This window comes from Bactrocera oleae, chromosome 3 (assembly GCF_042242935.1).
Source record: "Bactrocera oleae isolate idBacOlea1 chromosome 3, idBacOlea1, whole genome shotgun sequence".
In the NCBI taxonomy this organism is placed as follows: domain Eukaryota; kingdom Metazoa; phylum Arthropoda; class Insecta; order Diptera; family Tephritidae; genus Bactrocera; species Bactrocera oleae.
Genome location: NC_091537.1, coordinates 36352323 through 36362438, shown reverse-complemented (window position 1 = coordinate 36362438; position 10116 = coordinate 36352323). Strand labels below are relative to the sequence as shown.

At 33.5% G+C, this 10116-nt stretch overlaps 1 long non-coding RNA gene across 1 annotated transcript; it reads left to right on the top strand.

Moving 5' to 3' along the window:
- Window positions 1-6314: 6314 nt before the first annotated feature.
- On the top strand, window positions 6315-6910 carry LOC118681903 (uncharacterized). Its single transcript, XR_011395612.1, has 3 exons — window positions 6315-6504; window positions 6563-6719; window positions 6776-6910. It is a non-coding gene; the product is annotated as an uncharacterized lncRNA (long non-coding RNA).
- Window positions 6911-10116: the final 3206 nt, after the last annotated feature.

The following is a 10116-nucleotide window of genomic DNA, read 5'->3' as shown; positions in this document are numbered from 1 at the left end:
ATGCCATGTCCTGCCGTCCCTGTAATTTGGAATGCCAACATTGCTCAAAGGCAGAGACTAAAGAAGACATTATCGATGTTTGACTATAACATCATTTATAAAAATTAATTATGCACCTTCAAAACCGAATATATATATGCTTAAAGTACACAAAATTCTTCACCACTCAGCACAAAAAGAAATAAATGAATGTAACGGTGCTTATATAGTAAAGCTTCGATCTTAATATTTCTAAAAAATACGAAAATTAGCTGAAAAAGGGCGGAAATCTTTTGTAATTAAATTGTATTTACGTCAAGTTTATATAAAAATTTAGAAAATTAACTATAGAACCAACTAGCTCAGGTTATTCAAATATTTTGCTAAAATTTGTGATAAGAAATAATTGTGACAGTATTTTTTTACTGTATACTTGTATATATGAAGTGCAAAAATAATCATCATTGCGTTTTAGAAGATATGCTTGCGCTTGTATCATCCGTATTCAATTTATTAATCAAATATGCTTCTGGACTGAGTCTTGTGCGGTTAACGATGCTTTCGTTGTTGTTATTGTTGTTGCCTTTACTGTTGGATTTTCTTTGGATTTGCGTTTATTGTTGTTATTTTATATTTTAATTTTTGTTTTTTTTTAATATGCCTTATGGTTAAAGTAATGTGTTTAAATTTTGCAGAAACGTGCTCAAACGTTGTTTGTTTAACTTGCCTCAGCTTGTGCAACATTTTGCAAAATTTCAGTTGTGGGGCAATGGAACATAAAAAAATGCACTTATAAAATGAGCTAAAATAAATATAAGTTAAAACAAGTAAGGAAGAACCAAATTCGAATGTAACCGAACATTTTAAACTCTCAAAGTCAGACGGTATACTCGTTTGAGATTCCTTTATATATTTTGCTTGATTTGCGTAGTGAAAGTGAAAGAATTAGATGGAATTTAAAATGGTGTTATATGGGAAGAAAGCGTGGTTGTAATCCGATTTCGCCCATTTTCGCACAATAGGAGAGAGATCGAATTTGGTTAAAATTGGTTAAGCAAATACCAAGATATGGGTGTTCGCCTAAAATTGGGCGATGCCACGCCCACTGTCTAATTTCGAACGCGGTTCCTATAAAGTCTTCTTGTGTCATCCAATGTCTCTGGCATGATTAGTGCTTGATTTATCGCGCTTTTATTAACTTTTAACAGTACCGTTATATGGGGAGTGGGTGGGGTTGTCACCCGATTTCACCCCTGCAGATGGTTCTCCCCAATGTGATCTTGTGTACCAAATAACAGTCTTGTATCCTTTTGTGGAGGTTAGTTATGGCAATTGATTTGTTTTTGATTAATTGCGTTTTGTGGGCGTCGCAGGGGTCCGATTACGCTCATATGCAATACCCACCGTCTTACGGTACCAAAAAACATCTGTACCAAGTTTTATAAAGTTATCTCAATCAATTCAACTCGTCTCTTCATCTTGATTATTTATATCTGTATAACGCTATATATAACTCGATGAGTTTTATTTAATACAAACAACCGTCAGGTGAACAAAACTATTATACTCTGTAGCAACATCTTGCGAGAGTATAAAAAAATTGAAAAACACGCTTTTAACCACTTCAAACTAAAAAGCGAAACCAAAAGTGGTATTTTGAAATGAAGCATGTTAGTAAGTGATGACTATAGCTTCTGCTTTATTTCGCTTATCCGCTTGGGGGGAAATTCGGGTAATGGGAGAGATTTTATTTGAGTTTTGTACTACTCTTCCGCCTATTCCCGTAATTTAAAATTTTGTTTGTTTCGAAAGCAGCTTTTGCCTATTTTTTACCCTAGACGCTATGAAAGATCGTGGTGATCCTTGGTTTATTAAAATTCTAAGTTTGAATAGTTCTCCTGTGTGTTCGATTGAGATCACTGCTGTGGGTAGTAATACCCTGCTTTGAATTTCGCTGTGTAGAGTTTAAAATAATTGTGCCTTTGAGCAGCAAGGTGTCTCTTGGCAATTGTTGTTTGGGAGTTGCTGCTGCAACTGAACCCGTGGTTCTTTTTGTACTAATGAAAGCGCTGGTTTGGGGTGGGCTAGAATATGTGCTGTAATGAAGCAATGAGCGGTGTCTTTTGTGAAAATATAAGCAATTAAATTTGTTTTTGCATTTGGAAACAACTGCATGTGACAAGCAATTTGTACATACTCTTTTTGAGCTTATGAAATTGTTTCTTTCGTTAATTTTTCGTCTTCTGCATAGTTCGCTTAACGTATGTTTTTCTGTTCTGATGTGAACGACTGTGTTATGGGAAAGCTTCTGTTTAATTTATTTTTGCTACCACCTAGGGGTCTATTGAAGCTTGTATTTAGGTCGTATTGAATTATTTTAATTATTTTTTTGTCTTTCCTTTCAGCGATTTCGTACTGTGTAGTTGAAAATTTTTCATTTGTTGCCACGTTGGGCATTTTTTCCAAGATGAGAGCGATTACTCCCATCATAGTAACGATTTTTTTAGTAAAGCGTAAAGTAAATGAAAAAATAATAATAAAGCACCTTCAAAACCGAGTATTCTCGGTATATAAAATATACAAAATTCTACATCACTTAGCAAAAACATAAATGACAAATACGCAACGGTACTTATGTAGTAAAGCTCCAATCTTAATATTTTTGAAAAAAAAAACACGAAAATTTGAAGAAAAGAGGCGCATATTTTATGTAAGTAAATTGTATTTACATATGTCAAGTGGTTATAAAAATTTAGAAAACTAACCATGGAACCAACAAGCTCAGGTGCTTATTCAAATATATAAAATTTGAGATAAGAAATATTTGTTAAAGTGTCTTTTTTTAGTGTATAAATATATATAAATTACAAAAACAAATTGATTTTCTCAGTTTAAGTGGACACAAAGTTCGTAGTTGAATTCAGTTAAATTAAGATTTAAACATCGTTTAAAAACCTGAACAAATAAGTGTTATTTTAGAGAAATTTACGTTTAGCATCAATAGGCTTCAGAAGATATGCTTGCACTTTTAATAATCTTCCGTATTCAATTTATTCATTAAATATGCTTCTAGACTGCGCCTTTTGCGGTTAACGATGCTTTTGTGTTTACCTTTACTTATGTTGTTTCTTCTGTTAGAACTTCCTAAGTTTTGATATTGTGGTTGTTATTTCAAATTTTAATTTTTTGTTTTGTTTTAATATTCCATATGGTAAAAGTAATGTGTTTAAATTTTGCAGGAACATGCTCAATTGTTGTTTTTTTCAATTGTAGGATAATGGATGAAAAAATCATACCTATTTTTTCGTTAAGATGCATCTTTGTTCATTTCCTACTAATATTGTTGTTGCACAAACGAGGCAAAACATTGCAATTAACAAGCTAAACTTTAGAAATTTCGTTTGCAGAGTACACCGCAGTTCAATCTACGCGGGAATGTTGTTATACTACATTAAGCTATATCGCCAAATATTGTATACTGTATACACTTGTTATAAACTTGGAATGTTACAGGACAACACAAAGAAGTCGTGGACGCTCTTGTCATCGCTTTGATGAATAGGCCCTACCCTAATTTCCTTAGTACCGAGAGTTTGTTCGAGCATCAAGAATTTCGTTTTTTTGGCTTGACAAAGCTCCCCAAGGTTTATATCTGTCCCTTGGCAGTTGTTTTCATTGCGGAACTGGTTTAGTCTTATGGCACTTTCAAGGATTTCCCTGTACTTAGACCAGTCCGTACTTCTGGCATTATGTTTTGAGATGTAAGCTTCAATATCCACTCCTACCATAAATCGAAAGATCAATGGTAACTCAAAATATTTAAAACCATGACATTAATATATTTTATAAAGAGCTAGATTTCCCAGTAATTTTGAAATGATCCTAACCAAATTCAAAACTAATATAGTGCCTTTATCGAAAGAATTTTTTACAAATGCTGAAAGATTGGCGAGTACGAGGTTTGCTCAAAAAGTATCGAGAATTTCATGGCCTAGGTGTATTCGATTTTCGATTGCTTTGTTGCATTATATTGGTACTTATATTCCTTACTTATTTAATTTTTGAGAGCTGGTTTGCTTGGACGCTTTTTGGTTCGTTTTCGATTTTGGCTTATTACAAAAAACGGATTAAAGAATAGTATTGGCCAATCGTCGAATTACCATTAGAATATATGATGAATATTATCTGCAAGTTATGGGCAATTTGCTCCAAGTAATCCGACAGAAGTCTCGGGTTTGTGGAAGAACAAAAACAATTTTTGTGTTCCAAAAACTAAAGAAGCTCATGAAAGGACGACGCTACGCTACGATTGAGGAGATGACTGTATCAAAGGAGAAAACTACATCGAAGGAGGAACTGATCAAGATCACAAGAAATTACTTTCTTAAGTGGTTTGAGAATTGGAAGAACCGCTGGCATAAGTGCATTATATCGAGGGGTGATTACTTTGAAGGGGACTAAATGGATATTCATGAATAAATAAATTAAATATTCTTAAGAAATACAAAATTCGTTTCACATTAAGGAAGGGCATCTGCACTTTAAATTTTTTTTAACGTGGGCGTGATCCCGTCCCCTTATAGGTTCAATGTGCATATCTCCTAAACCGCTAAAGCTATATTAACAAAATTCATTGAGAACAAATGAGAAAAGTAGGTGAAACGTAGGGTCTAGGATGGTATGAGATGACTTTGTAGGAAGCGCGTTCAAAATCAGACAGTGGGCGTGGCCCAATTTTAGGTGAAAATCCATATCATGGGATCTGCTTAACCGATTTTAACCAAATTCGGTAAATAAAATTCTTCTCATATTTTTATGTTATAGTGCGAAAATGGGCGAAATCCGATACAACCATGCCTATTTTTCATATAACACCACTTTAAATTCCATCTGATTATTTCACTTTCAACTATGCAAATCAAGCAACAATAATTGTATCGGGGAAAACCTTTGCATAAATAATGGGTTAAAAGTATGCCACCTTATGATAAAAAATTGTCTAAATCGAACCAAAACTGTTCAAACCCCTAGGTATTAAATATGTGGACCCTAGTGCCTATAGTTGACTTTCCCCACTTGTTCTGGTGTACCTACAACCGATCGTCAACGAATTGCGACTGGAAGGTGATGGTTATGGTTGTGGAAATGAGTGGGCGCCTTTTTATTTGTGGTATCTTATTAGCTTATTATATATCATGGGTTCACATTATTTTATATATCCCAAATGTACATATTAAAATCAACCTGACTAACAAATGTTAGTACAGTGGGAAAGTACCAGAGAGCTGCAACGAGTACGATTAAGTCAGATATCGCTGATTCAATACAATGTGAATAATTATTCGGTAATCACGATCGACTAAACGGTATGGCCGACCTCGGTTCAAATCCAATCATATCAGCATATTGCGTTGCGACCATGGATCGAATTGAATTATTCAATGTATGCCTGCGCGTAAGTCACGACTACCGGAGTAATATAGGATTGATTAATATCATGTGAGGCAGGCGCGAGTAAAAATTTATGTATGAACTATAGGTATGAGCGCATGTTGGAAGGTTTGGATGCGTAAAAACATCTATGTCAGAATATATTTGATATTTAAATATTTGATTAACATACAACTACATTAAAAAGAAAGCATAAAATACAAATTTGTTCTTTTTTCTTACATTTTATAATAAAAACTAATAGACACATTTTATAACAATAATTTTGATTTCATCAATGTTTAATTTTTTGTTTAATATTATAAAACAAAAAGTAAAAAAAATTTAAATGCATATTTTATCTTATGCTACATATATTTATGTACCCCCTCTATTGTGAATATCGACTGGGAGTAAAATAGACTCCGGTCGATTGAGTCGACTATATTGTGACAAACACGGATGATAGAATAAATCGAATCGACGATAAATTGCCAGAATCAACTCAGACAGCGAATTCGTAGTTGCTAGAATGTTCTAGTGGCTATGTTTTGTTAAAAATCTACTATATAAGGGCTGCCAGATTGGGCAGCAGACACAGTTCTAATTAGAGTTCTGCCATGTAAAGAGCAATTAAGATATATGTAAGAAGTTGTAAATTCGGATAATGATTAGTAAAGCGTTAAGTTGTTTGGATTAGAAATAAAGATAAGTGTATAACCATTAAATTGGGACTTTTATTTAACAATCCCATGATCGAACTCAAAAGTGATTTACAAGGTAGACCATTTATTGAGAAATCCGTTATAATTATTTGATTGGTTAACAATTCTGTAACTTCATTGACAAAAGTATTTCAATTGTAAATAAATATGTGAATTGTTAACAGCTGTTTGATAGTTTGTTTGCACTTGTACGCAAATTAAAATATATGAAAATTGTATATGATAAACAACGCCAATATGTTAAAATGGATAGAGTTGAACTGTAGTTTGATTACGAAAATGAGGATAAAAGTGCTAGCTTAACGGAGTTACCAAAATTAAGAAGAAAATTGAATGATGAATCTAACCCTTTGGAGGTGGAGGATCAAATGTATGTATTGTTATGTGTTATTTAAGCAGTTACCTAGAATTATTCATATCATTTAAAGTTTTTGAAAAACTTTTGTTTGCCCAAAGTTGCATTTACTTTTATGAAGTAGGTTGCAGTGATAGGACACATTTTAAAATTGTCGCCCCTAAAAAGGAGCTTTAACATTTGTACATTATTACAACCGCAAAGGATATTTCAGTTTAAATGCAATGATAGTAAGTGTTTGAAGTAAATCATTTGTAGCTGCTTACATTTACTTTTGCATTTACAGGTTTGCGATAATAAAATAAGAGTTCGCTACATCAACGCAAAATATCCTGGGCAACACATGATTCTACGGTGCTGAATATGTCAGCGTTAAAACAGCTGCTTGAAAATGAAAATCGTCGCGGTTACCGGAATTTGATATTGGATATACCATATGTAAAAATATGTGTCATATTTAGAAGATTTTTTTAATATATTGTAACGGATTTCTCGATAAATCGTCTACCTTATAACACAATATTGAGTTCGATCACTGGAAAGTTCCAATTTAATGCTATACACTTGTCTTTATTTCTAATCCAAACAACTTAATGCTTTACTTCGCTTACGTCAGCAGTCATGTTGAATAATTTTTGTTTTAATTAGTTTTTAATCTACCCTTTCAGCGATTTCGTACTGGCTAGTTAGAAAATCTTATTTGTTGCCACGTTGGGCATTTTTTTTCGAGATGAGAAAGGTAAAGTGGCGGTGCATATATTTACCAGTATTTGGTCCCAGCTGTCTTTGGGGGATTTTTTGTGTCAAAAGAACCGACAAACAATTAAAAACAGTGGATAGTAGTCTAATAAATTCTTCACTTTTGCCTTTTGTATCTTAGGAAAGTTTATTAGTGTCGTTACTTGTTTATCGCCCAATATTCTTTAATTTTCATATCTTGCTTTTAGAGCTTCCCAAGCCAAATGGAAATTATCGTCATTTAGTGCGAACTATTTTACTATTACGCCTGCTTAACCTTTTGTTTTGTATCGGAGGTGATACAATTTTTGTGCATTTGATAATTTAGGATGATTTATGTAAACGGCTGTAAACTTATCCCGGAAAGACGGCCATTCTTCATAACCTCCATATAATGTTTCTGTGTCACATGCGGGCACCTCGAGGTGGATGCCTGAACTTGCCTCTTGATTTTGTATTTGTGGCAGCTCGTCTCTCGGATATGGAGTAGCTGCAATTGTATTTATTAGCTTTAATTGATCAGAAATCATAGCTTTTGTTTCTTCTTACTGGTTTAAGCAGTTTTCGTGTATTGCGTAAGCCGATGATTTAAAATTGTGTGGTAGATGTGAATCGTCATAATCTACTATGGCGTCATGAGCCGTTTGGAGGCGAGTCCAAAAATTATCAATATTTTGTTTTTTTATTTCCAATAACGATTTAGAGTTGTCTTTTGTTAATCTGTCACTCTCAGAAATGAAATTGGTGGCACAAATATCTTTGCCTTTTATTTGCTTTGTGGCAACTTGTCTTGCGCGCGTAGCTTCTGCAGGTGTAATTTGATTTTTATCCACATTCATCATTTTTTTTGTACAATATGTTAAAATACTTCTCAAAGCGAATTAAATTTTTCTCAGTGTAAACTGATTTATGTTCAACATATGAAGCGATAAATGATAATTTTTGCCGAATACTCTTTTAGGTGAATAAGAGTTTGATATTTCGGATTATAGTTTAACAACGTGTATTTAGTGTTAATAACACACTACTGGACACAAAGTTCGTAGTTGAATTCAGTTAAATTAAGATTTAAACATCGTTTAAAAACCTGAACAAATAAGTGTTATTTTAGAGAAATTTACGTTTAGCATCAATGGGCTTCAGAAGATATGCTTGCACTTTTAATAATCTTCCGTATTCAATTTATTCATTAAATATGCTTCTAGACTGCGCCTTTTGCGGTTAACGATGCTTTTGTGTTTACCTTTACTTATGTTGTTTCTTCTGTTAGAACTTCCTAAGTTTTGATATTGTGGTTGTTATTTCAAATTTTAATTTTTTGTTTTGTTTTAATATTCCATATGGTAAAAGAAATGTGTTTAAATTTTGCAGGAACATGCTCAATTGTTGTTTTTTTCAATTGTAGGATAATGGATGAAAAAATCATACCTATTTTCTCGTTAAGATGCACCTTTGTTCATTTCCTACTAATATTGTTGTTGCACAAACGAGGCAAAACATTGCAATTAACAAGCTAAACTTTAGAAATTTCGTTTGCAGAGTACACCGCAGTTCAATCTACGCGGGAATGTTGTTATACTACATTAAGCTATATCGCCAAATATTGTATACTGTATACACTTGTTATAAACTTGGAATGTTACAGGACAACACAAAGAAGTCGTGGACGCTCTTGTCATCGCTTTGATGAATAGGCCCTACCCTAATTTCCTTAGTACCGAGAGTTTGTTCGAGCATCAAGAATTTCGTTTTTTTGGCTTGACAAAGCTCCCCAAGGTTTATATCTGTCCCTTGGCAGTTGTTTTCATTGCGGAACTGGTTTAGTCTTATGGCACTTTCAAGGATTTCCCTGTACTTAGACCAGTCCGTACTTCTGGCATTATGTTTTGAGATGTAAGCTTCAATATCCACTCCTACCATAAATCGAAAGATCAGTGGTAACTCAAAATATTTAAAACCATGACATTAATATATTTTATAAAGAGCTAGATTTCCCAGTAATTTTGAAATGATCCTAACCAAATTCAAAACTAATATAGTGCCTTTATCGAAAGAATTTTTTACAAATGCTGAAAGATTGGCGAGTACGAGGTTTGCTCAAAAAGTATCGAGAATTTCATGGCCTAGGTGTATTCGATTTTCGATTGCTTTGTTGCATTATATTGGTACTTATATTCCTTACTTATTTAATTTTTGAGAGCTGGTTTGCTTGGACGCTTTTTGGTTCGTTTTCGATTTTGGCTTATTACAAAAAACGGATTAAAGAATAGTATTGGCCAATCGTCGAATTACCATTAGAATATATGATGAATATTATCTGCAAGTTATGGGCAATTTGCTCCAAGTAATCCGACAGAAGTCTCGGGTTTGTGGAAGAACAAAAACAATTTTTGTGTTCCAAAAACTAAAGAAGCTCATGAAAGGACGACGCTACGCTACGATTGAGGAGATGACTGTATCAAAGGAGAAAACTACATCGAAGGAGGAACTGATCAAGATCACAAGAAATTACTTTCTTAAGTGGTTTGAGAATTGGAAGAACCGCTGGCATAAGTGCATTATATCGAGGGGTGATTACTTTGAAGGGGACTAAATGGATATTCATGAATAAATAAATTAAATATTCTTAAGAAATACAAAATTCGTTTCACATTAAGGAAGGGCATCTGCACTTTAAATTTTTTTTAACGTGGGCGTGATCCCGTCCCCTTATAGGTTCAATGTGCATATCTCCTAAACCGCTAAAGCTATATTAACAAAATTCATTGAGAACAAATGAGAAAAGTAGGTGAAACGTAGGGTCTAGGATGGTATGAGATGACTTTGTAGGAAGCGCGTTCAAAATCAGACAGTGGGCGTGGCCCAATTTTAGGTGAAAATCCATATCAT